The 26,285-nt window shown below is 34.2% G+C and overlaps 1 protein-coding gene across 3 annotated transcripts in view; it reads right to left on the bottom strand.

Moving 5' to 3' along the window:
- Nucleotides 1-26,285, bottom strand: part of LOC135831225 (uncharacterized) — a 373,616-nt gene that overhangs the window by 297,935 nt on the left and 49,396 nt on the right. The window contains exon 1 of one of the 3 annotated variants that reach the window (XM_065343559.1): nt 6,902-6,990. The exons of the other annotated variants lie outside the window; for them this stretch is intronic. The gene's annotated coding sequence lies outside the window, so the exon portion shown is untranslated. Of the gene's footprint in view, nt 1-6,901; nt 6,991-26,285 lie in introns of those variants that run through there. 3 annotated transcript variants of the gene reach the window in all.

Raw genomic sequence — 26,285 nt, 5'->3', positions numbered from 1 at the left:
ATTTACTGACAAAAAAAGACACTTTTGGACTATTTTCGGAAAAAAGTGAGACTTTTTAGAAATTTTGTAGGTAATTATTGGCAAAAAAAATTATTCTTTTTCGCGAATTTTTCAAAAAAAACTGGACTAGACTATTTTTAGAAAAAAGTGGAACTATTTCAAATGTCTGACAATCAAAACGACAATTTCCGCCATTTTTCTAAAAATCGAGAATTTTTGTCAATTTTAAAAAAGGGGTGACAATTTTTGCAAAAAGCATGATTTTTTTGGGAATTATTGACAAAAAAGTGAAAGTTTTTGGTAATTTCAAACAAAAAAGCAAAACTCATAGGTATTTCTCAAAAAAAAAAAATTCCCTAAAAAGCGAGAATTTTTGTCAAAATGCAGGAATTTTTGGTAAAAATATTGACCGAAAAATGATACTTTTTAGTAATATTTGTCAAAAACGCAAGACCTTTGCAACTTTTGGTTTTGGTAAAAAAACGAGATTTTCGGTGAATTTTAAAGGAAAAATCAGTTTTTTGTAAAAACTTGGGCATTTTGAAATTGCTATCAAAAAACCGACAACTTTCTGTCATTTTGACAAAAAAAAAAAAAAAAGGGAACACATTAATTTACCAATTTTCAAAAAAGCGAAAATTTTTGGCAAAAAGCAGGACTTTTTGGAAATTATTGACAAAAAAGTGACAGTTTTCTTTGACAATTTCTAGCATAAAAGCGTAATTTGGGGTAGTTCTTGAAAAAAAAAAAAAAAAAAAAAAAGGTGAGTCTTTTCAGCAATTTATTTTGTTAATAAGCGAGAATTTTTGTCAAAAAACAAGACTTTTTCAATTTTAACAAAAAAACAGGACTTTTTGGTAAGTACGTTATTAGGTACATTACAAGTGAAAAATTATATATTTTTTTTTCGCAATTTTGAGCAAAAAAAACTTTAATGAATAATTTTTAGGAGGAAAAAAATTAAATTTTCAAGCAATTTTATTAAAAGGCGTGAATTTTAATTTTGTGAATTTTTAGTAAAAAGAAAAACTTTGACAATTTTCGCAAAGAATAGAAATATATTTTTCGTGAAAAAACGAGACGTTTTGGTAATTTCTGACAAAAAAGAGACTTTCTAAAAGCACATTAAGCCTTTTTGAAATTCGTGGCGAAAAAACGAAATTTTTTATCTCATTTTGTCAGGAAATGAGACTTTTTGGCAATGTATTTTTTTTAATTCATTCATTTTTTTTTTTTTGAAAATCTATCCAAATCATAACGTCTGTCAAAGTGGTATAAATTCAGATAAAATTTTCAAATTTTTGAAAAGTATTTTTCATTCCATTTCTAAACTTTTGCAGACAACTTCTCATCAAAGCATACGCAAAAAAACCACGAAAATCTCAATCAATCGAACAATCATTCCTAAAAAAAATTCAACCAACACTCCAATCCTATCAAAAATAAAATCCTCTCTCTCCCCTTAATCCGGCCCTACCGGCTACCAGAATCCTTTAGATTAGTGACCCAGTTCCGACACACACGCCAGAAAATCTACACCACCCGTGGTGTCTTTTTCAGTCAACTCGAATACAAACTCCCATACATTTTTCATTCACAATTTTTCCTTATACGACTGCTGCAACAAAAGGAAAGTCCGTCTATAAAAATTAATATCAAATTCGTGTTCGTCGACCTCAAATTATTCCAGCACCGACGACGTCGTCGGTCGCGTCGTCGGTGGTTCGCATATTCAAAGAGAAACGAGTGGGTTCCAGAGTAAGCATCCGATCCAATAAGTTTCCTTATACGTTTATTTTCAATAACAAATTTCTACGAATAAAACCTCGAACCGACTTCTTTTAAGCATACGTATAGATAAAATCCGCAGACAATCCGTTTTAATTAAACCCATTCACCGCAATGGGAAACCTTTTCACAAACGAAAACGTTCGCAACACCAGCTGATTGATCAATAAAGCCGAGTGATATGTTTATATTTATGAATTAGCCTGCACAATGTGCGCATACATATATTCAACGAGCACACAGCACAAGTTTCGTGTTCGAATATCATTGTGATTAAAGTAGACGTTGGTAGAGCAGGGGAGAGGAGGGGCACCAGGTTTACTCACGCCATAGTATACGTTTATGCTTTCAATTCCACGACTTAATCGGCGTTATTTTCAGCTCCATCCCAACATCGTCGTGAGGATTAACTTCGCTACAACGACTTTCGTTTTCGAGACGTGTTTCGTCTTGAGAATCTAAATCTAATTTTATAACAAAAATACGCGCGTCGGAGCCGCAGCAGCTCCAAAGTACAGAAACGCGAGCACGAGAATAATGTTAACCGAGGAGCATCGAAATTTCGCAAAAATAACTATATATACGCGAAAGTTTGTTTGTTCAAAAAAAACAAAAACACAGAGAAAAAAACGAGCAAAAATGCTACAAAAAAGAACCCGAGAAAGAAAAAGAAAGTACTTGTATCTAATTATGGAAGTTTTAAGTCCGTTCGCTATATATAACGTTTTTTCAAGAGTATAGTACAACTCAAAAGCGCGCAACTCTTCTCTCTAAGCAACGAAATTAACATAAAAATGAACAAAACAAGCTTTTTTTCCCTACTATATTTAAAAACAAGCAATACTCCCAGCTCAACATCCATATCCGCGGAGTACATCTTATTATAATACAGTACACGTTAACGCCTTTGTACTTAACGAACGCAACACATTCGAGCACCAAAAGAAATTACACAACTGCAGAGCACAGCGGAGGCGAAAATTTCTTACGTCAAAATGTACTCGGCACTCTCTCTTTCTATACGAGTAGATATATCTACGATAAAACACTAACTCGACGAAACCTTCAAAAAAGGCCTCTAATTATGCTCTATAACGACGATTTGGAATTTAATTCATTATTTAATACGAGGCAATAACGCACTCGAATGCGCCATCTGCTTAAAAAACCATTCCAAACGGGTATCATAAATTCATATCAATTAGCAATTACTATCAAATAAAAGCTAGAAATTCGGTTACCAGAAATTCCCCTTTCAGTACTACACTCGTGTAGTACATATTTAACCCCTTATATGGGTGTAAATATTTAAATTTAGCCTATCTGCATAAACTTACACAAACGTCGTTAACCAATGGCGACAATAAAGTACACTTTTTCATGCTCATACTCATCGACCATAACGTTATCGATATTATTATTACGAAATAAAACCATAATCGATTCGATGACCACGTTCATGTAAAATATACCTTCGTATAATATATTTTTTTATAGTCACACCATGGCACAAACATGCACTTGATATGTACCAACGTGAGCTAGAGAATTTATCGCGCAAATATAAAAAATTCTTCTACCGGTTTGGCGAAAAAAGGCAATAGTTCGTACCTACTAGAACATTTTTCCATTCTCGATCTGTACGCAGAAACACATGTGTTTCATTATTGGAAATATTTCTTCGATAATTCCAAACTAAGCACACCATTAACAGTATTTCCACATAATATGGTACAACTTGAACACACCATGAAACACAGTATCAAGTCGCTAACTAAATTCAAAGCAACGTTTTAAAAGTTTTCATTTCAAAAAACGTCCAACAAAAGTGAAAACAATTTTAATTAATTTTCAAACGAAAGAACACCACTACCCAACAACAACAACAACAACAACGATAACAAATGCAATGATCCCTTCTCGTCGACAGACAAATCAGCCATCGAATGAAATTTTCACCACTCCGCGAGAATACAATAATTGAAATTACACAGCGATCGAAAGTCCATAATTTACCAAGCAGCTCACATTTTTCGCCATATTCTGACATTTATGATGATAAGTGGTACTTTTTGCAGTAGTTCCAAGTGTAATCAAACGAAAGGGGGAAAAACCAACTGGTACAGCGTCTTCTGATAACTCTACGTGCTCGGCGACTACCTCCCCAGCCGTGAAATTAAAAATATAACAAAAGAAACGTTCCTTACAGAAGAAAAAACGTTATTTTAGCAACGCATAAATTTGTAAAAAAGTAATTAAAAAAATAGAAAAACGTTTACTACGTGAAAAGAAAAGAAGAAAAAAACGACATTCATAAAATATCCTCTGGACCGAAATTATCATTCATATTCTTTTTCAAAACATAATATACACAGAGTTTTCTATTTGTGAAACAAAACTCTTCGCCTTCTGTAAAAAATTATTATATGAAATGAAACACCTACCTATCTCTGGAAAGATAACTTGGATGAATGCGCAGTATATACAAAATTTAGAGTTTTTTGAGCCATCGTCGTTTAAAAATGGATACCTTACATATGCGAGAGTAACGCCCTTTGAATTGTCATTTTTTTTTTTCAAATACTTGTAGAATTTTCTGCGTTTTCTGACTTGTAGAATGTGATTTATTTTTTTACATGAGGCTTGGTTTTGGGGATATTCTGAGTGAAAATGAGAAAGTTCAATTCGATTCGATCGTCTGCGAAAAAATCGAGATGTATCCTCAATTTTTCACTAACAAAAACCAATGAGAGATGAACAGGAGTTTTGCCCTTCCTCTCCACAAAAACATTCATTTTTCTGTTTTTTTTGGGGGGGGAGGGGTGGTTAGGGTTTGTCTTCTTTTAATCATGTGATCATAAAACCGGTTTTAAATGAAAGAAAATTGAAAAAAAACGATCGAAGTTGAATTTTCAATTTTTAATTTCGACTGAATGGATTTTGACAATTTTACAAATTTTAACTTTGAATAATCAGGATCAAATTTGGCAAAAGATCTTGATCGAAAATCTCACCAAAATTCAATCGGCCCTCAAAAAAAATAGTCAAGAAGTCCGGAATCAAATTCAACGCCTCATCATTTATGATGACCTTGAATCATTCAGGGTTTCCAAAACTACGAGTACATAATACAAATGAGAGCTCCACAGGATCTTCATCAGGGTAGTTTTTTTAAGCTTCAAAATTTTCAAAGCAGGAACACGACTTGTATAATTTAGGTAGCTAGGTACCTTACTTACATCATATTAAAAAAAAAAACACTTTTTTCAAGTTGCCCATTTTTACAGCAAAATTCAAACAAAAAAAACAAAAAAATACCCGAAGCACCTTGGAAAATAGAAACAGAAAAAAATCTGTTTCAAGTAAGTAGGTGTTTTTTTTTCTCGAATTGCCTAAAGTTGTCGATTTGCGACAAAAAAATACCCTAAAAATTTCAACCTCTCCACCTCCTTCATCTTGAACTGAGCCCGGAAGCTCTCCAAAGTATGAGAACAATTTTCAAAAATGCTCATACAAATGGAAAATTCTAAATTTCAGGGTCAGAACTCTTCTAAATAATTTAATTTTCCAAGAAAAATCTTCCCACAAGATAACAAAAATTTTTGAAAAATATTCAATTTATGAATCATAATTCTTCTTAATACCCTCGCTTCCCCCTCCCCTCATACTCCCCCAAAATGAACGAAAAAAATTAAGTAGAAAATTTATATTTCATTTACACCTTAGAAAAACAAAAGAAATCCTTTCTTTATTATTTGCATGGAATTTTTGACAAATGTACACCTAGTTTCATTCTTTCATTTTCTTCGTATTTTTTTTTTCAATTCGTAGGCGCCAAACAGGTAGAAGCTTTTTTTTTTCAAAAAGACAGTCAATAAGTATTCAAAAAAATTCTGACGCGAAAATTGAGATTTTCCAATAAATGTTTTTTCATGTTTTGAGTTTTTCAATTCTTTTCGAGCAAGGAAGTCCCAACATCAGTTTTTTTAGACTTGATGAAAAATTAAGAAATCAAGAATTTATTTCTTCATAAAATCGTGAAATTTCAATAGGAAAACCACGCTATACCTGACCATCTTTTCTTTTTTTTTCATTTATGAAAATTTTAAAAATGCAAAGGAAAATTAGAAAATCTAAAATTTTTTTCATTTGGACATAAAAACTCGTTTGGTATGTACGTACTTGTCCAATTTTTATATTTTCAAAATAGGAATGATATCTCTAAAAATTTAAAGAAAGGGTGAAACTAAAAAAGAGACGTCTTCACTTGCAGTATAGGAACACATTCCCAATTTGAAACCAAATAAAAGTTCGAATACAAAATCAAGAGTTCAAATTCAAAACTCAACTTTTTCACAGATCAGCCAACTAGAAAATTTTCAGTATCGTTTCCCATAAACTTGAAAAAAAGTAAAACCACCATCCTCAACGATAAAATCCTTTTCAAAAAAAGATAGGTACACATACATAACAAACCACAACCTTTTCTATCAACCAGACGACCCAACAAACCACCTTCTCGTGTTACTTGTCAATCGAGCTCGACAAAATTACCCACAAAAATGACATTATTTTTTATTATGCAAATCTTTCGTCAAAATACGATCAACAGAACGTACTCGTACAACCATCATTCAATGGCAATACGAACGGTAAACTTGTATATTTCCATAAACACAAACTACACTGTATTGTCAATGATTCACGCACAGAGGTATAGAATTTTACGACCAATTATCTTGGTACGTAAAATTAAGGACACGATAAAGCAAAACTAATGATCTGAAAAGAAGAAAAATACGAAAAGAAAAAAAAATTATACAAAAACCTTCATCCAGGAAGTGGTTTGAAGTTGAACTGCAAGAACAAAACTATTTCAATCACCACACAATGATTTAACGTACTAACGTGCACGTGATTTAGATCTATATTGTTTCGATATCATGGAACCGATCAAGATGCGGTACCATGTACAGTTATAATACGAGTAGTAACCCTTGTAAAAATAGCGCGTCTCCTACAAAGAAACACGCGCCATAACTCGATAAAAGAAATAAGTAAATGGATTAGAAATGAAAAAAAGTCCATAAGAGACATGCTGCGAGGTACATACTTTCTAATTTGCATATTCCTCGTCATAAATATTCGACTCGGACTCCTATAGTTAGTTAGCTTTGTTACAACATTGGTTTGAATTTGAAACATACCTGGAAACACAAATAAAAACCATGCTTAATTAAAATAAATGCTAAGAAAATTGATACGAAAATATTTCAAAATAAAGAAAAACCATCTCAAGATTCAAAATCATTTCTCAAAAAATATAATTGGGAGTAAAAATAGAGCAACGTTTAATTTATTTAAAAATCCATTTTCAAAGCGAGCAATACGAGTATCAAAATGAAGGATTTCGAAGCTAGAACCAAATTACACGATTTTCATCAAAAAATATTCGTCACCTGAAAAATCATTTCTGTAATTTACGAAGTCAAATTACAATTTGTAACGTCAATTAACGTATTTTAAACGTGAAACTAACCTAGTGTATTTTAATTTTTCTCTATAGTCAAAGAGTATAAAATGCAACCTATTAAAAAAATACGAGGTAAAAAATGCCAGCGTTAACATCAAAGGAACAAAATTTTCGTTAAATCACTCATTTTTTCTATAACGATCTCGAGTATCGTGGATTATTAAATACGTTAAAAGTACATTACAACTACATACAACATTCGCTGAATTTATAATTTTAATAATACCGTCAGCGCGCGGTTTCTTTAATTTTAACGATATTTTGCTGAAAATGATTACTAAATTAAACGAAACACATTTAAAACGATGATGGAGTTTCTCGTAAATCGAATACTACGTATTTCTGCTGGTAATATCACAAAAGTACTTGTATAGTGTTGGCGTAAATATGTATGTGTCGACGATGTACTAATAAAATAACACTTTGCGGAATGTGGAATCTCGTCTTTCGTTATTATCGAGATTCGTGTGATGGCGTTTTGTTTGATGAGATTATAATAATACGAACGTGTGGCTTCTATAACGAATTAACCGTCTATGTGTATACAGCACGAATGGCTTTTATTCGATCTGAAGAAGAGAAAAGGGCTCGCTTTACGTGTGATGGATGTGCAAATATGGCGCGTAAATTTTAATAAAATGAAAACGCGACGATATTTTAATTATTTTAAGGAAAATGTTACATGTACGTATAGAAAATTTCAAATTACTAATATTCATCTTCATCTCGACGTCTGTCGCTGCCGCACCGCGCCGCGCCGCGTGTCGCAGATGAAATCTATATTATACGTAAAAGGCATAAGAAATGAGTAGAATTTTTATACGCGCAGCGCGACGCAGCCATGTTAATGGAAATTCCAAAATGAAGTGGTGAATTATGGATGCGGTTGTTTTTTGCCATATTCATATTTTGGTGAGTGCAAATTACGAAACACAATTCTATAGACCCACATGAGACACGAGTTTTTACGACGCGTACACGCGGCTCGGCTCGCTGAATAAAAGTCAAAGGTATACAGAAGGCACACTGCACAGAAAATGCTACCTATACCGACGACGTGGTAAGAGTAAGACGCCTATCTGTGCCTGCCTATGCGTTTTTGTATCGTTTAAAATGGTATTTCGTGTTTATTACTTAGTGTAAAAGTAGATGCGTCTGCTAAAAACGAGACCAAAATGCGTAATTGCCATCCAGGGAACCATGTAACCTGTTGTATGAAACATTATTTATTACCAGTGTAAACAGATCCCTCCTTTTTTTTTGCCGAAGGTATTCGAAAAGTACGCTGTGAATGGTTTTGTAAAAAGATACGATAATTTTTATATTGTTACGAAGAGTAAAAGGTAAAATATTCGCCGATTTTTTCTTCCTCAATTAAATCGTGTATATTTTTAGCACAATTGTCTGAAAAAGGATTCAGTTTCTGAAAATTTTGTCAAAATACTCGGCAGTATTTACTCTCGCTTCGAGGTTGGAAAAATTCGTAAATTTTGGTTGAAATTTGAGAAGAAATGGCCGTAAAATTCACCATCATCTTTGGCCATATTCTCCAATTTTTTAATTTTGTTTGGATTCTTGTTTAAAGAAACTCAAAAATTGATCTCAACAAAATTACATTTTCAGAGCAAAAAGTTCGATTTGAAAAAAAGTATTATGATTGTAGAGGCCACATTTAGAATATTGAAGTCGCAATTTGAGCTTTGAAAAATTCCAAAATTTGTGGAAGAAACAATGATATAAACAACAGAAAATCGGTAAAAATCTGCAAAATGTTGCTCAATCAGATGCTTTTAAAGGAAACAATGTTCAATTGGTATAAAATTCTTCAAAATGAGGTAGGTACGTATTTGACGAAATTTCATCCATATTGGTTGAATTATGGAAAGAATTGTTCAATGAATCAAAATAGCACTCAAAAATAACTATAACTCCCCGGAGAGACATAAAAATCTACAGAAATGGTCAAAAATTTGATGTACAGTGTTATATCGAGACTGTGTAAAATATTATAACAATGGTTCAAAAGCTCCAAAAAGAATCATTGGCGAAATTCAAAAGTACATACTTGTAAATCATTAAAAATTACGAAAAATTGATAAAATAATGCTGCAATTTTGTAAAATCAGAACACAAAATATTGATAAATAATGTCTCTTAAAACCCAAAAAAAATTCAGAAAAATCTCGTAAAAAAATTTAAATTAATGATAAATTTGACAGTGTTAAGTATTAAGCTGAGTTTTCAAAAATTGAGGAAATTTCACAAAAAAAATTAACTTGTCTCTGGTGAAAATCTCAAAATATTTCGAAAAACTTTACCCAATTTTGATATTCATTTTGTCAAGTTCCTCTCAACTTTGAATTTTTCAACGAGATTTTTATCAGTTTTTTCGAATTTTAGGGAACTTTATCAATATTTTACAAGATATTACATTTGCATTATCCTGATCAACTTTTCGTCATTATTCAGCAATTTTCTCTGAAGTTTCACCAACAATTCGTTGATTTTGAACAATTTTTTGAAATTTTCGAAAAATCAAAAATTCAAGCTAAAAAAAATTAAATTAACGTCATCGTCAGGGAAAATGACGAAAAATGAAAAATTGCACGAAATACGAGTATTCAGTTTGTGTTGAAAAAATTGTCATGATTACACTATCGTTGAATTTTTGGTAGGTAGAAACATTTCATCAAAATTTTTCAACCAATAAAGTTACTTCTTGTTGACTTTTCTGACGCCAAAGCTCTTCATAACAGCCAACGTGAACCATTGAATAATTCTAACCTAAAAAGAGATTATTTGCCTCGAAATTTTTGAAAATTACGGAAATTCACTCGATTCAAGAACCCTTTTGGATTTATTAATTGAAATAATTACCTATTGTGATTACATTTTGAGCATGAGAAGGACTTGAAGTTTTCGGTGAGGGGGAGGGGGGGTTCAAATTCAGTCAATTTTTGTATGTTCTGTCACTGCACTGACTTCTTTAATCATAAAACCTGAAAATGCATGAAAAGTGAACCTCAGAGAGTAATGTTTACTTATTTCATGGGAGCACATTTGAAATAATTTTTGGGTCAGCAATAATTTGAAAACCATTTCAAATTATTTGTGAAACGTTTCAAGGATGAGAAAATTTCGGTGATAGGGATGGTAATAAATTATTATTTGGAAAAACATTGACTTAGGTGACTAAAAAAATTTCAAAATGACTAAATCAGTTGTTTTAAGAATTAATAAGATATTACGAGGTGACATTTGGAAAGCTCAACTTCATTACATGACGTGGTATGGAAACCTAATACACGAGCCACCCTGTATATTCTCATCCTAGGAAAAATATCAGACTTTCGTTCACCTTGTAACGCAAATGCACTCGTAAAATCTTGTCGAACACAACTTACTTTGCTCTAGAATGCACCAGACAGGTTATTATATCTCCTCATCATTTTACAAATACAACCAAAAGAATATATGGAAAAAGTTGGAGAAAAACTTATAAAAATAGAAACAGGAAATGCATACAGAGCAAAGAAATGTCCACCCTGGTAACTTATGAAAATTCTTATAAAAAGAAAATCGATCAAAACGTAACGATAAATATTGCATTTATTAACGATACAAGAATAAACCTTATTCAACCAACACAGATACTTGGGTGTGGTCGAACGTTCGTACGTGCCCGAACGTAAATAAGAATGAGAAATTAATTGCTTGATTTGCGATAGCGCTAGGAGTAGTCGCGCATAATTAGATATTTTCACGCCGAACCTTAATCACTTATTTTGCTAAATTTCACCCCATACGCGAGCACAGCAGAAAGCTGCAGGGAAAGCGAAGCTGGCGAACTCGATGCAGATGTAACGATGAACTATACAGCACGATGAAGAAGACGCGAAAGATCATGTACTTGATATGGAAACGCGATGAAACGAAGCAGATATGTAAATTATGATGTTCTCTATCCTAAAACGTACAATATGCCCGAGTTTTATCTTAAAATTTAACAACGTTTCGCGAATCCGGCGACTTGGCGAATTTATACGTAGAGTATAAGAACATCTGGTGAGCTGTGTTACTCGTACTTGCTTCAGAGTGGATCGGAAATTTTGACTTCGTGTCGGTGGTTAACTGGGTAAAAACGTTTTTATTCGTAATTTTACATTGGCTGCTGGTGGTGTTTCATTCGACTGGAAATGAATTCATTTGAACTGTCCTCTGAGGGTTGTCTGGCTTTTACCCTTAATTTAAATGCGAATCATAACTATACGAGTATTTTGCATTCGTGCGAAAAATAAAGGAGAGAAAAAAGTGTAGCTGCGAAAACGACTCGATTTTTGAGAGGCGGATTTTCCGACAGATTGGTATCAGCTTCGTTTATATTACGACAGCAAAATTCAAAATTTAATATGTAGCTATGATGACAATTTTGTCTTTCCATCGAGAAGAGAGCTTCGAGTAGGAGTTGAAAAAAATCAGGCTCTCAAAATTCATATCCTTTAACAAGAGGCTTGCTGGGCCTGCAAATAAACTGAAAGAACGAAAACTTCAAAAGAATAAAGAGAGAATAATTTTGATTTGCAAATTCTTAAATCCTGTTTTTCGAAGAACCAAAAGGCTATAAATTCAAGACTTCCACCTAGCAGGACTTTTCTTTCAAATTTTAATTTTTTGAAAAAAGGAGGGCGTGGTGGTCAAAATTTTTTTCCAAACGAAACCCCTTAGAAAATATGTATTTATTTAATTCATCACACTAAAAACATAGAAAAATAAAAATTCTAAAAAAAAAATAAAATGAAAAATTTTCAAGTTCGGTTTGAAAATACGACCTCAAACAAGCCAATACAACCCAAAACTGGCTTTCGCACAGCTTCAAAACGAATTCCACATACTCCTCTCTTCCTCACTTTTTCCGCAACTTGAAACACAATAGTATAGTTTTTCCCCAAAGGAAATCCGGTCAAAAAGGTCGCACTATACAAGACGTGAAATAATTCGCTTTCGAAAATCACCGCGCGATGCCGGAATAAAACAAAAAATTTATTTAATTTTTTCCATTTAAGCGTATTTTCAGCGTGGCTTTGTCTACGAAACAACGAATAAATCGTTCTATATGAAGGAGAAACGAGCACGAGCAGCCCGATACGATTCAAATTTTCGTGATTTCCAATTGTTTATCATTCTTAGGTCGATAAATTATCCTCTAGACGATTTTATTTTCCATTTACCGTTTAATTTACGACGTACCGGATTTAAAATATATCACATAATGAAATGGGTATCTCTGCAGCAGGTTACGTTTAACTCTTTTTTTTTCCTCGAATGTGTGGACTCTTTTTAACTTGCAGGTATACCCGTAAGAGAAAACGAAAAAAAAATATATATCCAAAGTATTGTCTCAGTTAGAATGAAACACTTCTACAGCTGGAATAAAAATCCATCCTAGTACCATCGGGGCCTACGTACGATAGATTTCTCATCGACATCAGATGGTTAAGGTCGCTATAAGGTGTACGTTTTCTTATATCCACAATCCACATACATAGTACATGCACGCGTAGGTGTGCCGGGTTGATTGGCCTTGTTTTCAGTTCACGTCATAGGTTACACTGCTATACACAAAATACCACAAGTTTGAAGTATTGGAAAAAAAGCTAGCGTGATGGCAAAATATGTTATGCAAGTTTTATTATGAAAAAAACCTCCACAAATCAAATACAGTATCGTATTTTTACTTTACCCTATATAAAGGCGCGACATTCATTTCCAGTAAATTGATCTGATTGTTATTGATGTTCTTCTCGTTTTCGACTCGCAGCAAAATGACGAGCGGAAAAAAAACTTGGAATTTTTCCCCAAACGACAAATGACGGTCATCGAGAACCCGACGCAAAAGTTTTCTAAACCGAGGACCTTTTTAGCTAAGTGAACAAATGCAAATTAAGGTCTGCGAGAAAAAAATTCCAACTCGTTACCTCTTTCTTTTTTCCAAGTGTTTTTTTTCCACCCTCAACCCCTGCAATGCTACGATCAAAATACGACAAAATTTTCGCAACTCGTACGATTTTCGTACACCCTTGCGAAAATAAAATGGGTAAAAAAAGCTGCAGCTATTTCATTCTCATGGTATACGAAATGGCTTACGTAAACTATCCGTTTATATGAGAACTAATTTTACTCTCAATTTCGTATACCAGCAGCGTACCATACACTTACACACACAATACAGCTACATCATCCATCTTTGGTGCAGCACACGCATATATATAGGCATAGGCACATCGCGTAATTTATTTTTCTACGCTTAAAATTTAATTTATAAAATGAACATTATGGAAATACGGCTATTTTTTTGATTTATACGTAAAAGCTCGCATTATTTCAATTCGCCCGCTCTATACTGGTTGTGTTGCCGACGAGGAGGCTAAAAAACAATTCATTCGTTAAAATTCGTCTTCTTCGCCTAGAAACATCTACAGTTGAAAGTTAATCGTTTCGAGTACGTGAAATGTATTTCCTTTTTTGCCGCCGACCCGCGAGAATTTGGCAAAAATTCAAATTCGCTACGAGAAAACTTGATAAGAAATTACATCACATTTTACATCTTTGACTTTCTCGTATACAAATATTCTCTCATTTTTCGTAATTCGTACTCGGCGGGTATATATTTGCTTTCGCTTTGCTTCACCCTGTGTGCTACGAATCGCACATAACAGATGAAAGCTCCGCGAGTCGAGCTTTTCAGATGATCATTCACGCTTAAACTTAATTAGACGTGCGATTTGCAAAAATCCCTAATTTATTCGTAATCTTTTCAATTTTTTTTTTCACAACCTTACGTAGATCAAATGTTAAAAATGTCTGAAATCGTGAACTTTAAAAAAGGGCGATGGTTTTTTTTCACTTCATCCTGGCGAAAAAATATTTCGTTGTACGTTATTATTATTAATATTACGAAATCATTAAGAATGAAAAAAAAATAAAAAAATAAAATAAGCGAAGAAAAAGGGGGCAGAATTTCATTATTACCCTAAACGCGTTACGAGGTATTTTTTTATGCATAAAAATATACAAGGGGTTCGCAAAAGAATTCGCTTATCTTGACCTTTAGTCGCGTACACGTTGATATTTTATACCAAAACGTCTCGTTATAATACATTTTGCGTAAAAACACGCTTATTAAATCGTTAAACATGACGCTAATATTTCGCAGCTTTCAAAGCATTAAGAAACAAAAACCAGCTTTTTAAGGGTAACTTTTCTTTTGTAATAGCTTACTCGCAATCGATTATTATACGTATATGAAGAAAGCCATTTTTAGTTATTATATTAAAATAATGTTACAGATGTGGTTCTTTTTTTTGGAAAGGAGGGGTGGAGGAGGAAGAGAGGGAGTTAATTTAAACATAAACTTATCAAAAATATATATTTTATGTCCCTTTCGCGTCTCAAGATTACAAAAAAGTGTACTGGAAATACCTATTCTATGGTTTGTTAAATGACCCACGAAGCCAGTAAAACTTTTACCAGGGGGAATTATAACCCGGAAATGGCGAGAAATCTTTTAAATATTAATTTACAAGAAGGAAGAAAAAACTGAAAAATTATAAGCAATTAAAAAAGTACAGATTTTAACCAGTTTTCTTACATTTTGCATTAAATGTAAAATCAAAACAACGAACACTTCTCATGAAAAACGAAATTGGCCGAGTGAATCAAAAATACAAAAATATGCACATTATTGGGAAATTCTTTCGCTCACTAAAAATTCAAATTAGTCCATTTTTGATGAAAAAGTCCAAATTTGATCAAACTGATGTACAACTACAAAGCTGAAATTTGGTTTGCACCCTCCTTTTGACCTCTCGAATCCATTGGTGATAGTTTCAAACGTTTTGGAGCCTTCAATGAATTTTTAAATTCTCAAATTGACAGAAAAATGGGACAGAACGGTTCGGGACCATCACCAACTGCTTCGGGAGGTCAAAAATTGGCTAGCAAACCAAATTTCAAAAATACATAATCGCAAAAAAATCAATTTGGACAGTCATAAATTTTTTTTGAAAATATGTGCCTAAATCGATCGAAAGAATCACAAAGAATGATGAATCAGAATATAGGAGTGTTTCTTCGAGAACTGGCGAATCCGAAAATCCACTGGAGGCTTCAGAACGATTCAAAACTACCAATAAACGACTCGAGAGTTTGAAAATAGGGTACAAAGTACAAACCAACTTTCAGTTTTTCATATTAATTTGATCAACATTTTTTTTTTCATGAGAAACCGCCTTTGAATTTTCAAAACATTCGCCCAAAATCAAAAAATGAATAATTAATTACAGCAGCTGAAATTTTTGCTGGTGGTGTATTTTGGGGCTCTTTTTCGAATTCTTTTTATCTGGTTCAAAATTTTTGGCTTCGGTTGGTAAAATTCAAATTTGACTCACTCTGGATGAAAAAAAATCCAAATTTGATCAAATTGATACACAAGGCTGAAATTTGGTTTTCACACTCCTTTCGACTTCTCGAATCCATTGGTGATGGTTTCAAACGTTTTGGAGCTCCCAATGGATTTTCGAATTCTCCAGTTTACAGAAAAATGGGGCAGAAAGGTCCGGGACCGTCAGCAACAGATTCGGGAGGTCGAAAATCGGCAACAAAGCGAATTTAAAAAATACTACATTGATCGAAAGGATCACAAATAATGGTAAATCCGAATTTATCGGTCTGTTTCTTCGAGAACTGGGGAATCCAAAAAACCACTGGAGGCTCCAGAACGATTCAAAGCTAGCACATACCAAAAAACGACTCCAGAGTTTGAAAATAGGGTACAATCCAAATTTCAGGCTTTCATATTAATTTTATCAACATTTTGTTTTGTTCTCATGAGAAACCGCCTTGAAATTTTCAAAAATTCGTCAAAAATCTAAAAATGAATTACAGCAACTGAAATTTTTTCTGGTGGTGTATTTTGAGGCTTTTTTTGGCTTCTGTTGGGATACTTGCTCATAGTGTTTGCAATATTGATTCAAAAATCACATAATTTTAAATCAATTTTGACTTCATTTCAACCAAAATTGATGAGATTAATTTTCGACTATCGACTGTACACTTTAAACAATTTCATTTCGGGAATTTTCACTACCCCTAATGTCATTTTCAAAAATAATGCTACTCAATGCAACCTATGTATATTAAAATTATCTAACAACACAATTCACACCCCTCTGGCCTCTCTAGGGGAAAAACACGACGATTATTCTTTTCCATCTGACTCCAGTCGAAAGTGATCCCGATAAGCGATTTCATTTCCCAGCAATTAAACGTGCAGTAATCGAAATTTTACTACACCTGTAGGAATAAGCACTCGTCTACTATTTCATATTACCGAATAAAAATTTGACCTTTGCTAAAGCTTGTTACTCGCAGACAGCAAAATGCTCGTATAACTTATTTTTCAAAACGAAAAGCAATTTATTTTGACGATGGTAGACACAGCGCAGGGACCTACGACACAAATGGAAACGAATACCCTACGCTTAAAAATTCGCGCATAAAAATACCGTAAGTTATATAACCGAACGAGAAACTTCTCGCTGTTGAGTGATAAACGCGGATTTATAAATTGTCTTTTTTTACGCTCGCTGCGACTACTATGCGACGCATGACAGGATGAATTTCCAGTCTTGTATCCGCGTTTATCTGGAAAAGTCATTAGATTATGGCACGAGCCGCGAGTATTACCAAACACACACATCCCGAGCGACTTTTCGCTGCTTTTGATATGTATTTTTCTGTTGCGTTTTGTTCAACACGAGAAATAAATTGCTGTGTTTCGGAAGCTGTGCGATAAGATGAGAGATTCCATAACTTCTGTCGCACAGGCTCGGTCCACTGCCGGCAACCTTCACCTTAATTACCATTGAAAGTCTACCAAGCGTGAATTGTTACTCGAGCAGAGATCGAAGAAGAGAAATGAGGGTTTGTGAGATGGTTATCTTGCGGATAAGTTATGATGGTGTGTTCTCTCTCCTTCGTAGCTTCGTTTTGGGGTACTAGTTGGTGAACATGATGTTTAAGGGTGTAAAAGAATTGTGACGGAGTCTAGAAGAACTTTGAGAAGTCGAGTTGAAAATTTTGTTTGTATTTCTTCTGGTTTTTGCTGGAGTTGCAGGTTTGGGTTTCAATTTTTTCTGATTCCTAAATAATTGTTTAGTTTGAATTCGAATTGTCTGGTATTTATGTCACGATTTCGAGACACCTCAAGTCCCCCCCCCCCCGGATCACGGTTTCATAAACGCTCGGTAAAAGTTGCTGGATTCGATGAAATTTGCCACTGGTGATGTTTGAAAAAATGCTACCTCTACCCCCTAGGACAGTCCTTCCCCCCTCGAAATGAATTTGTATCACAGTAGGCAGTAAGACCACAAAGAACAAACTGAACAATCCTTTTTCCTCACACTAAAAACACTTTGCAAAACTCGTAGATGTGTTAATCTACACACTCTACTTCACCCCCCCCCCACACTGAAAAAACCCTTACCATCCCTCAATACATAATTCAACATCGGTTCGAATTTACAAAATGCTCGATCGATTGAGAAATTAAATTGACGTCGTCGCCGCCGCCGGATTTTCGAATACCTTCATTTACATTTTTTCAACTTATCGAACACGAATACCACTGGAAATATTTTCACGAAACAGGAGGCACATACGCATACGTCGACGACGTTTAAATTTGATTACAATTTTACTGGTACACGATGTAGATAGGCTATAGGGTTTCCACTTTCCACGTAATGTGTTTTCATTTAACCCTCTCACATCTCGATGTGTGATGCTGTAAGTTTTTTTTCGATTTTCTCTTCGATACGATATTAGAGGAACTACACGTATGTGTAGTTCCAGCATCGAGGAGAGCTTTTTAATTAAACGGTAGGGTACCTACGGTAAAGATGGTCGTTTCAATGTTCAGTTGCGATAATCTGTTGCACGATATCAGCCGATATAATTATTGTAACGAGAAAACGCTGAAGCTGAAACAGTTACGTAACCGTATGTTGGCATCTTTTTTCCCACACTCGCGTTATTACTCCTCGAGGTACGGTTAGAAGCGACTTTTATCGTATACGCTTACGACTCTTCAAAGACCTTTTCATTGAATCATGTAACCTAAAATAATTGTTTTTTTATTACGCCGAAATGTCTGCTTGCCAAACTAGGTGTGCTTTTTTTTCCCTCGCGCGCCATCGTTCCATTTATACGTACGTAGACGTGGCGAATAAATACCTAGGTAAAATATTGAGCGAATTTCCTGCCACGAGCTGAGCTCTGTATAAAGATAATTGAGGTATACTCGACACGACAAACAGATTCGAGAAAATAAAATCCAGTAATACCCGAGAGCCTCGGCGAAATAAAAATAATTCCATTCTATAAATACACACGCGAACATTGTACAAACGTACGAAAATTATACACCTTTTATATAAAATGAAAAGCGCACGTATTCTAGTATACGTACGTACATCTATACGAGCTAACTTATCTGAACGAATTCACGCGAAAATTGAAAACACAGCCATTGAATAAACGTAAAAATACCCTCGACTCGGTTTATTCAAAAGCCAGCTACGTGTATTTTCTGTCGTACTGGATTTACACGTGTTATTTCACGTTTCATTAGTAATAATACCCCATATGTGTGCATATAGTGTTGTATACATAGGTATGATAAATTAAACTCGAATAAACTTTTCAATACACCGAAAAGGTGAAATTAGCTCGTTTTATAAACAAAAGCTAACCTATATGCAAGCGAGAGAGTAAGGTTGTTTTAAAATTCAAATCGCGTAATATCCCCTCAATCAAAAAGTAAATCGCACTTTGGCCACAAAAACAATTAACGCGAATCTCGCAGCTTCTCAAAGGCGCGAATAAATAGCTCGGAGGTTTACTTCATCATCAGTGGCACTGGCACAGTTACACACTCGCGTATACAAATGTATACACGTACAGCAATCAACGCACAATCATATTTGATATGTAAACTGCATAAATTTTCATTGTGCCAAGCGGAGGATACAAAAACGAATATTTTTAACGAGTTGGTTTGATGATGATGTGTAAATCACATGTACGGGTACAGTACCTTTTTTACTCCTCTTCGTTTGGTTGTTTTGTTTCAGTTTAATGTGTTCCATAGCGAGTACCTCTACGTAGATTTTCGAAACCGAATAACGAATCGTGTAATTTACATTCTTTTCCCCTTGAGTACCATTTACTCACTTTCGTATATAGTTCTAGTTGTGATTTCCGTTTATGTACGAGTATATGTATGAGGGTAGATAAAACATGTCATCATCGTTACACAAAACAATGATCAATCTCGTTTCTATAAAACATTTTGTTTTCTCCTTTTTATTATATTATCGTACGTATCAACGTTGCATTTCAAGTTTACGTCGCTCTACATCGTGAACTATTCCAGTAATGTTTTCATTTTGCGGAATTATAATTTTAAAATACTCGTAGCAATAATTTCCACCGTGAAACGTCACCGACAACCAGACGAAAGAAGAAGAGACGGAGGAACTTTTGTGATAACTGAGATAATGGTACAAAAAATAGAATCGAATGTTGGTTTTCAAATGCACATTTTCATGGGCGAATTTTAACAACTTCAAAAATGTGTAATACACCAAAAATTCTAGAAAAAATGTGCTTCATTTGCCAAATACCTTAATTTTCAAATTCGAAAAATACGAACATGAGAAAACCATACATCTATCATGAAAATATTACTTACTCTCATTTTTACATCATAATTCCTCAAACAATGAAAATTTGATCTCACCTGAAACAAAAAAGCAAAAAAAAATTGTCCATCAGTGAACTGCCAAATGCCAATCATATTTCAACGAATTTATCACATAACAAATTATAAATTTGCCTCAAATTCCATTAAATCGTGGAAGGAAGAGAAGGAATTAATTATTACTATTAGAAATGCAGGTAGTAGATACCACGTAATCAATCATACCTACTATGAAATCGCTGAAGAAATTCATACCTCCAAATCGGCATAAACCAATTTTGAAAAAATGGCGCATAACTATTCAAGGGAGCGGGGAGGGGGGATTATCAACGTGCACCAATCGCATTTATAATTTAATTATGTACTCAAGTCAATTTAAACAGTTTATAAAGATGCTTTTTAAAAATCTATAATAATTTCCAAAATAGTATGGTTGGAGGGTTCAGTTGAAATTATGGTATGAAGTAAACTTATAGCTTTGTAACATCCGGCTTCATACGGTCATTGACCCGAGCGTCTGGCCTCATAAAGCCATTGATTCGTCAATATGACTTCTCAAGGTCATCTGTGTGCCTGACTAGCCTCTTAAGGTCATTGACCCGTCTTTCCGGCGTCCTTATGTTGTCTGTCTAGCCTCTCAAGACCATTGACCCGCCAGTATGGTTCCCAACGTTGCCTATCTGCCTGCCTTTTCAGGGTCATTGTCCTGTCTGTCTAGTCTCTCAAGGTCATTGACCCGTTTTCTGGTCTTTCAAGGTCGTCTGTCTTTCTGTCTGGCTTTGTTAACGCAGGGTATTTTATTTACCACGTCCAAAAGTTTTTTTTTACATTTTATTTCATTTTTTTTTCATTTTAAAAATTCTTTTAAAAAATTGTAAATTTTGTACATTGTTGACGTTTTTTCAAATTTTTTTTTTAGGTTATTTTCTAATTCTGTGTTTTTTTTTTGTAAATTCCTGAAGTTGTCTGTCCTTTCAGGGTCATTTACTCGTCTGGCTGGCTTTCCAAGGTTGTCTGTCTGTCTGTCTGTCCTCTTCAGGTCATTGGTCCATCTGTCTGGTTCCTCAAGGTCATCTGTTTTCCTGTCTGGTCTGTTAAAATCATTGGCCCATCTGTCAGACTTCTCAAGGTTGTCTGCGCGCTTGTCTGGCTTCCCAAGGTCGTCTGTTTGCCTGCCTGGTCTCCTAATGTCATCAAAGGGAAATACCCGTATACCCTAACATAGGGACTGAGTGCTCTAAACAGCTGGGCTATCGATGCTCTAACCTTCAACATAACTTCTGGTAATTTTGGCAGCATAGGTAGGGGTTATCGTTTTTACAGCCCTACTAAAATGTTGTTTTTTTTTTGAGAAAAAATGAAGAGAAAGGGGCTGGTCCAACATCCAAATCCAGAATTGGGGCTTTAACTTGCTCCCAAAATCTAGCTCTGAAAATGAGTGCTCGAGAAAGTACCCCTCTCCCCAATACCTCATGAATTAACCTGAATTTCATACATTCACATATTCTCTTCTTAAATTTTTCTGCACTTTTCAAAAACACATAACTAAAACTTTTTGGTTTTTCTTCAGGTTACCTAGATTTTCCAGGGGAAAAAAAGGAAATCCCACGCTCGCTAAATCTGATGGATGAGAGGGAGAATAAATAAAATAAAAAGTCAGATCGCGTGATGAGATTATTTCAAGAGACACTGCACATTATTCCACTTCGATTTGCAAACCCACGACATTCGGAGGTAATTTCGCCTTCATTAATCAATGGGTACTCATTATACAGGGCAATAAGATACACACGCCGAATAACAACCTCAATTGGAGGATAAATTGGAAGAAATTTTCAATCAATTTTCAACCCAGGTCAACGTTCTTTTCACCTCACATTGCAGCGCTATCGAGTCGAATCGTAGTCCAACCTAAAGTCGAAGAACTACACACGATTACATTACGGTATCCGCTGCCAAAAAAAAAAATAACAAAATAAATAAATAGTCACACACGAGCAGTTCGTTTTCGTTACGGTTAACACGATAATTACTGAATATCAATCGGTGAATTAGAATTATTGCGATTATCACGTCAGCATAGCTGCGAATGCAACGCTCTCATCGGTATTCAATGTCAAAAAACGTAAACTCTTATAAGTATGAATAAGATACATCGAGTTATGCAAAAATTGCCCATTTCAAATCCACACAACAACAATGTACGGCGACTTATAGCTAGTCTCCTAGCATAATACACACGACAATCACCACCATCGAAGAATTATCGAGCACGAACTCGACGCATAAAATATCTCGAGACGTCGAAAAACATAATTATAAATTTTCGTCAGCGATTTTCTCGCTCGCCATACAGACGAGAAAAATATGATTTGTATCGGCCATCCATTCATATTGTGCGCAATACGCTGAGCGAAGAATTCACGCCTTAATAATGGCTGAACTTACGCCCAGTCACTGAATGGAACAGGTCGCGATCGCAGGTCATGTCAAAGTACATAAAAAAAGAAAAAAAATGTAAGTGTATTTTTGCACGTGGGCTGATTAAAGCGAGAAGCTACCATAAGGAAGAAGAGACCATCTCACGTAAACATGACACACAATACACAACGTTGTAATCACAATGGCAATAGGTACCTAGCGATGGCGCTTTATGCACTTCTCTATTCTCATTCCCTCGATCGAATATCTTTGAATATTTTTCTCGCGTTGTTTAGGTACGCATCGAGTTTATTTGATTTGACGATAAATTACACGGCTTAACAGTGTAATTACCTACTTAAAGACTGTCATGATCGGTGAAAATTAATCACGCAGTTTGAAATAAAAACCACACCGAAGATGGTAATCAGCCTAAGTATCTGTTACTGGTACATCATTTTTTACCAATTTGCTGTTTGCTCGGCATCGCCACAAATAACACATTGTAATTTACGCGAATACACCAAAACACAGTTGTAACCCGCGGTGATAATTAAACCTCTAACATTGCCACCATAATTAAATTTTTCCGTTCCATTATATTTAGTATAATCTTGAAGGTATTCTCGATACCGCAAGCTCTCATCGTTGAAAATATACAGCTCGAATATTGCTCCAGTCGACGTATAATTTCGGTCAGAACAAGTTACCAAGAATAGGTATTCGTATGTACTTTACTCGGAAAATTGCGCCAATAAATTTAAAAAGCATAAATGTGAGCGAAAATTCCGCGGAAAATAGTTCGCTTACTTTACAAAAATGCGATTAGCATAATCTGGCTATAAAAATAGATTTCTTTAATATTATCGCAAGATACTCGCGACTCGTCGTCGTTCGTTTCGTGTCCCAAAAATATTGAATTTTCATCTCTCAACCTCCATAAACCACCTAGTCCAGCGTGACATCAATTTTCCCCAAGTAAGTACACATATATACGAATAAAATTTATTCCAACAAAATTTCTCGCGTTTTATAAGGTTCTTTATTCGCGAGCAAGATTTACAGCAACGACGTAAGAATACTCGTAGTTTAAAAGATGATACAAATTTTACGATCAACAGGTCATTCGAAATAGGTACAAAGTTGGAGCAAATTTTTACAAAGGCGGTAATTTAACGCTTCGCGACGGAGTCGAGAAAATGTGGGTTAAGTGAATATCGTTGTTATGCGAGCACTTTGCACAGCGTCAGCTTCCCGTATTCCATTCAGGTATTGAGAGAGGCTAAAAAATATATACTTATACCCGTTATCGTCTCTTGTAGTACGTTACTCGTACTTATGTACACTTCCACTCTAAAACGCGCCTGGCAATTTTAGTATACATTTCAGGAAACGTCGGTATATTTGAAGATAAGAGGAGAAAATTCTCGACTTTACATCACTTTATACTTTTGAACGTCGATCCATAATAAATGGTCGGATGAAGATTGATCCAGGGAGGCGGAGAGGAGAGAGATGCCCAAATTTCAACGATATTCGAATAGATGCGCAGGTATTTCATTCAAATGATTAAAATAATAGAAAAATTTAGAGGAATTTGAAATGAGCAACCTGCATTGTAGATTTCTTTCAAATTAAGAAGAGAGAGAAACTTTTAAAGTCTAAAAATTCATTTTTAAAATTTTCAACAGCCACGAAATTTGAAAGCTCAAGCTTCAAAAAAAAATTCAACGTTAAACGAAGAGTAGGTATAAAAGTTGCATTTAGACCTGAAAACTATACACCAGATTGATTTTTCATGCCCCCATAGCCCATTTTTCTAATAAAGGAACCTTTTGAATTGAAACGCTTCGATTTGAATGAAACCAAGCTAAATCGACAGAGCACATCGAACAACTTTCGCAGCCATAATTTCAGGTTCCAGAAGTTCATTTTTGAATTTTTGACAAATTTTTGAAAATTCAAAAAAAATTTAAAAGATTGTTTTTAATGGAGATTTTACAAACGTTCATATTTTCATTTTTGCTTTCAAATAGAATAAATTAATGCGAATAAAAGCAGGTTGGTACTTCATTTCAAACACTCCTCCGTTCGAAAACCACAATTTTTGGGCCACTCTAAAAACCCTCTCAGAGTTTTCAATTTTCTCAAAAAAGGGCAAAAATTAACTTTGGTAAAAATAACTTTAGGTGGTGCTGATGATTCGACACTCTCTCAATCATTTTAGGTGGTTATCGGGGAATTCAACGAGCGTCAGTTCAAAAATGAATTTTAAACCAATTTGAAAATCTTTTCAAAAATGCCACACCAAATGGGATTTTTTGGTCAAGATGTCATCTGGTGTGTTTTCATGACCACTCGAATTGAAAACAACCATTTCTGATCAATCTTGAAATATTTGGAGAAAATTGAAATCAATTCAATTCAATGTGATGAAAAAAAATCCAAATTGAAGTCATGGGTTTCAATTTAGAAATTCTCTAATGTTGATTTTCCACCAAATTTCAATCCAAAAATTCAATTTCTTAGCAATTAGGTGAGAATTTTAAATTTGTATATTTTTCCCACCAGCAGGCGCCGTCAGTAAAAAAAAAATAATGATAAAAAAAAGTTTTTCAATTTGACCTTTGATTTGCTTGGGCTGAATTTGAGAAATGTTTTGTTAAAAACAGAATGAATTTGAAAGCTTGGAAGTAATTATTATTTTTGTACTCATCAAAAAAGTGGTAGAAAACTGAAAAACAATATAATAATTATAATGTAATCGATTTTTACATTTGATTAAATTCAAGTTTTCTCAACACTGAATCCCTAAACACTGAGATCGAAATAACTGCAAAAATTATCAAATAAAATATTTTCTTGGCCTTCTTCGAGAAAAAAAATAACCATTCAACTCAAACACAATTCAATTACTACAAAGGGGTAGAAATTTGGAAATTATCGTAATATGATTCAATTGTCAGTGCTCCCAAGAGACTCATTCAGCATCAAAGTTTAGTCATTGAAAACCAATACAAATTCATTGAGTAATATAGCGTTCTTTCATTTATGGTTGAATATCAATAAGACTAGAATTCATTTTCAACCAAGGTCAATGGAAACTTTTAATTAATCTAGAAGCTTTAATCTTTCACAGAAACTTTTTCCCTAGCACTGAAAAGTCGCAAAAAAATTAAATTATGTAATACCACACGTACACCTACACACTTCAGCATTAATTTTACCAATGAAAATATTATCCATCGAATCGCATCGTCGTACAGAAATTATAAAGAAGATTTCCAATTAGGTAAATACAACGTAAAAATTTCCAAATCGGTTAATTAATCAAATACTTATAGCAAAGCTTACACAACTAATCAGCTTGTGAGAGTAAATAATACATTATTTACTTACATCCTTTAGGAACATTACTTTACCAAGTCGACCAAACACATCAATTCCATCGTACCAAGAGTATCAAAGGGGGAAAGATCTCTTAAATAAATAAACCGAGTGAGCAAGAAAAGATCGCAGTTCTCTAAACTAAGCTATTTTTAGCCAACTTTCAACATTTACTGCGTTAAATAAATAACAAAATTATACATCAAACTGGAATACTCGACTAAAAAATAATATATTTTGGAAAATTTTTCATCGTGGAAAAATTATCTACAGATACTGGCTGCTGAGCTGCGTAGGTAAGTATTTTTTTTCTCCCAGCATTATACGATTCGACTT

Source organism: Planococcus citri, chromosome 1 (assembly GCF_950023065.1).
Source record: "Planococcus citri chromosome 1, ihPlaCitr1.1, whole genome shotgun sequence".
Lineage (NCBI taxonomy): Eukaryota > Metazoa > Arthropoda > Insecta > Hemiptera > Pseudococcidae > Planococcus > Planococcus citri.
Note: the sequence above shows the minus strand (reverse complement) of the source record. Positions and strands in the feature narration are given on the sequence as shown.